Genomic DNA, 5910 nt, shown 5'->3' on the forward strand with positions numbered 1-5910 from the left:
AAAACTAGAATCATGTGTTAATCTTATTGGGCAGTTAACAAATATAATCCACACTTCTGTAAGAAAAAAATACATAGAAGAAACTGGAATTAGAAGAAGCAGCTGTTTTGCCTGCTGTTGCTGCTGCTGCTTGGCTTCATCATGTAACCCCCTTCGAACCCTGCCTTCAAGACAGCTGTGAGACTGTGAAATAAAGAACTCAGCAGGACAGCAGCCGCCTCTGCTCTCTTACCCTGGCCCGAGAAAGAAGGGTAACCCATCAAAGCTCAGCACACAGACCCCCACGTTGTGCTGTCCCTGGTGGGTCTCTCTCTCTCTCTCTCAGGGATGTTCCATGTGGAAGCTGCCCAGACTGAGGCTGGATGAAGAGCAGCTCGTACCTTGAGAAACGAGGTGTTTGAGGAGGCAGCTGAGATGCTGAATTTCCTGTTCACTGCAGCCTCTGCCCTTTGTTTCTCTGCTGCTCTTGTTGCAATGATGCCATGAAGATTTTTGCCTTTTCTTTTATACCTTTTCACAACTTCTGTATTCTTAGTGCTTTTTGCCTACATTCTTGGCCTTGTTTGTCAAGCTGAGAGACTCGACATTTTAGAAGCTTTGTAGTTAGGGATCAGTGTGCCCCAGACCCCAAGGTCCTCTCCAGAACACATTCTGTAAAACAAGATAGAACCATCCAGGGGAAGGTACCTTGGGGAGGGGGGCCTCACTTGAGCCTCTCATTGGGGAATCTTTGATAGATCTGCTAATTAATGAAACCTATAATGTTATACCCAATGTTGGGGACACAGACACACACACTTACACACACTCGGCGGAGTGCATCTCAATGCATATGACCTGGGCGTGTACACCTAAGGATCCTTAAAAATAAATACCAAGGTAAAATCCCTTTTTCCCTTCTAACCGTGTATGACTCTTGATTTTAAGACCAGGAAAAGGCATCGGCAAAATGAAGTTACAGAAAGCAGTCTGGAGAGCTCACTGCGATTCCCCTGGTACAGCGAATCAAAATTGATTTAAAACCAAAGAATCATTTAATTGATTTGGTTGTGAGGGACCTTAAAGCTCATCTCATTCCACCCCCTGCCATGAGCAGGGAACCTCCCGCAAGCCCAGGCTGCTCACTTTGCTCTGTTCTGGGCAGAGAGGGTTTGCTCTTTCTTTAGGGCAATGGCAGAAGCATTTCCTTTTGTGGTTTAGTATTTTAGAATTTGGGGCAGAAATCTGATTTCTGCTGAGAACGTCTTCTTGCACAGCCTGAAACATCTTGTTTTCTCCTGTTCATGTACCACATTGCCCTTTTGACTGTGTTATTGTCACTGGGGATTTCACCTGCAGAACAATTGCCACAGTAGCTGGTAAAAGTGGCCCTTTGCAAAGAAAGGGAGAATAAAAACGTATGTATCTCTCTTTTTGCTGTCTTGATTTGTTCTCTGTGGGCTCTTCTGAAACTTCAGTGCATCCAAAACTAAGAGAGACTGCTCCTTCCCTCTCTTTTTTTTTTTGTTGTTTCTGTTCAGTCCCATAATTTTTTTGGTATGTTCATGTTTTGCAATCTCAGATCAGAAAGAAATCAAAAATGTACAAGATTTTGAGAAGTAATTTTTTAAGTTTTCCCGATTAAAAAAATGGAATGTGTCTTTTTTTGGCCTGAAGGTGATGCTGTTTCCCTAGGAAAAAACACTGGAAAAGCCACTGGGAAGCCTGGTAAGAAATACTTGTGTTAAAATTCAATATAAACCTATTTATGCTCTTTGTGTTGGCAAGTTTTCATCAACCCTTTGGAAGACAGAGTTCTGTCTGAGCAGAACTCAGTTTATTAAACCTTTCGTTGTGTCATGGATCAGCACACTCAAAATAAAAGCCAGTAACTCATTTTTAAAAATTGTTGCTATTATTCAAGCGCATCCTTCCTGTGTGTTCTGGTGCTGGCCCTGTGCTCTGCCTTGCTGACAGCTTTGTGCTGGGAGAGTTGTGGTTTCTGTCCCCACAAAGCTGCTTTTGCTTGTTTGTTTTGAGGGAAATCGTTGTGCAAGGCCAGAGCCAGAGCAGCTTTCCGGTGTTTCTTCAGTAAATGACTCATTCCTGTCACTTTTTGCCACTTCTGGGGTTTGTCTCAAAACCCAGGCAAATTTCTGGTGCCTTTGTTGGCTTCGAAACCTGGTGAGACTTCTTTTTGCTGAGGACACTCTTCTTTCTGGCAAGGTTGTTTAAAATCCCATTCCAGGCTCAGATCCTTCCCTGGGAGGGTGGGCAGGCCCTGGCACAGGGTGCCCAGAGCAGCTGGGGCTGCCCCTGGATCCCTGGCAGTGCCCAAGGCCAGGCTGGACATTGGGGCTTGGAGCAGCCTGGCACAGTGGGAGGTGTCCCTGCCCATGGCAGGGGTGGAATTAAATGATCGCTGAGGTCCCTCCAACCCAAACCATTCTACATTTCTGTGATTCTACGACTGTTTAAGCCAAATTCTGTGTGAATTTGTGGCACCTCAGCGAGGCCAAGGAACCTCGCAGGGTCTGCAGCCAGAGGGCAGAATCTCTGGTGATTTATATTCATTAAAAACCAGCACTGAGCTAAAAGACCATCAAATGCTTTCTGGGGCTGCTAAAATCTCAGAATTGGTTTGGGTTTTTTCTCAGATTTCTCAGCTTTAGAGTAACTTTAATCATTTCTTAGCACCTGGTAGGGGTAGAGAGCTGCAGGAACTGCACAGGCTGGAGCATGTGACAGCACATCATACCCTGGGTGGCACCAGTGGTTTCCCAGTGTTCTCAGACAAATATAAACACAGCAACATGCAATCAGTGTTACCCAAAGCAGATCTTGCATCAGCTGGGATTTCACAGCCTGTGGGCTTTAAATCCCCACGGGTTAATCAATATGGATGGCAATTGTTCTCAGTCCACACAGCAGATGAAATAATAATTTCTATTTCTCCTGCTTTGCTCTGCCTCTTCACTAAGGTGTAACCCAGAAATAGCAAAATGACGAAGAAGTGGTGTTGGAGCAGTCGGATTTATTTTGTCCCAGAAGAGTCCTTAAGGAGGAGGATGCTGGAAAATCCTCACCACCTTGGGTTTGGGGACAGGTGAAAACTGGACCTCAGGGGGTTTTATTTCTGTTTTCCCTTCTGTAAACTTCTGGACAGCTGGTGGGTTTCCCATCCTGGGAAGCTTTTCCTCAGGATTTGACAGACTCTGTGCCTAACATGGAATGCACGAACCAGCCCATGGGAGCTGAATAAAGGTGATGGAATTTCGGTGTTCCTGTAGCCCTGCAAGCATTTTCATCCTTTTACATCCTTGGTCTTACTCACAGAAATAGTCTCAGTGAAATAAATGAGATCATTAAATGAGTGTGAGTAAAGGGGCTTGGAATGGTAGAAAAAGAGTAGAGAAAGGTGCAGAAGGGGTGGAGAACTTTAATTTCCAGTGGGACTTTCAGCTCCAAAAGCTGTCAGGCTCTGGACACATTGGTGTGGCACAAAGATTTCTGCTGCTCTCCCTGGTCTTTGACTGCTCCTGTTAAGTTTGGAATTGGGTCAAGCTTTGTGGCTCACAGGAGCACTTGGGTAGATGGGAAACGAGCAGTGAACAGGGTTAGGAGCTGCCCAACTGGGGAAGGGCTGCGAATCTCCTGTCAGGATCACAGAATTCCAGAATTATCGAGGCTGGAAGAGCCCTCCAGGATCACCCAGTGCCACCCCAGCAGCACCAGCAGCACCCCAAACCCTGTCCCCAAGGGCCACATCCAGACTCCTCCTGAGCACTCCCAGAGACAGTGACTCCAGCACTCCCTGGGCAGCTCATCCCAAGGCCTCACCACTCTGGCAGGGAAAAATTGTTTCCAATCTCCACCCTGAGCCTCCCCTGGTGCCATTTGAGGCCATTTCCTCTCCTCCTTTCCCCTGGGGCAATGCAGAAGAGAAGATGTGCTGTGGTGGACCTGGAAGGAGCTTCACGGATGTGGGCACAGATTTCACCTTCTGTGGGCATTTCCTTCCTGAGAGTGTAAAAGGCTGAAACCTTGAGCCTCTGTGTTTGAGGTTTCCCTCCCTCGATGCTTTCCTGGGTGTAAATAATCACTAGTGACACATCAGAGCCTTTTTTCCTGAGGAAATCATTGTTAATATTGTAATAATGTCGTTAGTCATTTGCAGCTCAGCTGGCAGCAACCAACTGCTGACCTTGTCTCTCCATGGGATGGGAATTTCTCACTTGCCATGAAGATGCATTTCTGTTGGCCCTGGACTGGGAATCCCAGGAAAGAACAGGTGCAGGTGTGGAGGGAGTGTGGAAGGAGTCCCCCCGGAGCATCCCATGGATGGGAGGAGTGCAGTTCGTGTTCCTCTTGCAAACCCAGAGCAGCCTCAGTTTGCTGAGCACCCAAACCCTGAGCAGTGGGATTTCATTTCTGGGGTGTGTCTGACCATGTTCACACTCCTGGAAAACTTTCCTGCAGGGCAGGGCTGAAGGGGGGAGCTGGGATGGGGGGATTTCCCCTCCAGCCCTCTTTTCCCTGGAGACCTCTGTGGTGACTCTGGGGTTTGGGGGTTTTTTTCTGCAGTTCATTAATTCTTTATTCCCCCCCAAATCTGAGGTCCTTGCCACCTTTTTAAGCCTTGTAGCCTCCCATGCTTGTGGAGAGCAGCAAAACTCCCACTGTAGTAAGATTTGGTGACTTCCCCTTCCCCTTGTGTGGATTTCTTTGCTGGAGTGAGGATGGGAGGGAGCATTTTGCCCAAGGCAGGACCCAGACTGCTCTGGCCAGTGGCTGCAATAACCTGGAGAGTGACCTGGGAATTTCAGCTTTCTCTTTTTTTAGCAAAACAGGACAAATGCTTACAGGCCTTGTGAGGAAAATCAGTGTTGAGCCTGATTCCTACTCTTTATTTTGAGGAAATACTGCAGAGTTCTGCCAGAAGATGGCAACTGGAAACACTTGTTGTAAAACTCTTCATTTAATTTTACAATTTGAAGCACCTCCTAATAAAAGGACTTATTGTAGTGGGGATGTGTTGTTAATTATCATTAGACCTCTGCTTTTGATTAATGCTGCTAATTAGTTTCTGCCCTTGACTTTTTCCAATTAAGGAGTGGATGCCTTGGTGCTAAACACGTGGGCAGATTATCTAATGAGATGAAAGGAACATGGACTCTCTTTGCAGGTAATTATTGGAACTTTCAGGAGTTGCTCTGCACTCACTGAGCTGGTTCTGACTCTGGATGGTGGCACAGGAGGTGCTGAGGCTCCAGTGAGCAGCAGGGGGGGGAAGCCTTTTGCTGCTGGTAATTTTCGTGATTTGCATATGTGAGGAGTGAAATAATCTGTGATTCTGTGATATAAGAAGTTCTCCCATTCTGTTCTTCCCTTCTCCTCTGCAAGAGGGGATGGAGGCCACTGGTGATGCTTTGGTGAGGTCTGGGGGTGTTTGATCTGGAGAAAAGGAGGCTCACTGCTCCCCACAAGTCCCTGCCAGGAGGGGCAGTGAGGGGGGGTCAGGCTCTGCTGCCGTGTGCCAAGGGAAAGGAGGAGAGGAAATGGCCTCCAATGGCACCAGGGGAGGCTCAGGGTGGAGATTGGAAACAATTTTTCCCTGCCAGAGTGGTGAGGCCTTGGGATGAGCTGCCCAGGGAGTGCTGGAGTCACTGTCTCTGGGAGTGCTCAGGAGGAGTCTGGATGTGGCCCTTGGGGACAGGCTTTGGGGTGCTGCTGGTGCTGCTGGGGTGGCACTGGGTGATCCTGGAGGGCTCTCCCAGCCTCGATAATTCTGGGATTCTGGGATTTAGACCTTTAGCAAGACAACCCTTAATTGTGATCCTTCTTTCCACAATCCACTGAGCTCTGGGGATCATCCATAGAGTTGTTCCCAACTTCCCATGGTGCCACATGCACCGAAATCCTGTGGAATTA

At 47.6% G+C, this 5910-nt stretch overlaps 1 long non-coding RNA gene across 1 annotated transcript in view; it reads left to right on the top strand.

The window, feature by feature from the left end:
* The window catches only part of LOC108448917, a 20848-nt gene extending 20642 nt beyond the window's left edge, over nt 1-206 (top strand). Inside the window, exon 3 of the long non-coding RNA XR_001864999.1 lies at nt 94-206. This is a non-coding gene — a long non-coding RNA (uncharacterized LOC108448917). The remainder of the gene's footprint in view (nt 1-93) is intronic.
* The last annotated feature ends 5704 nt before the right edge of the window (nt 207-5910 follow it).

The sequence above is a fragment of the Corvus brachyrhynchos genome, unplaced genomic scaffold (genome assembly GCF_000691975.1).
Source record: "Corvus brachyrhynchos isolate BGI_N302 unplaced genomic scaffold, ASM69197v1 scaffold149, whole genome shotgun sequence".
In the NCBI taxonomy this organism is placed as follows: Eukaryota; Metazoa; Chordata; class Aves; order Passeriformes; family Corvidae; genus Corvus; species Corvus brachyrhynchos.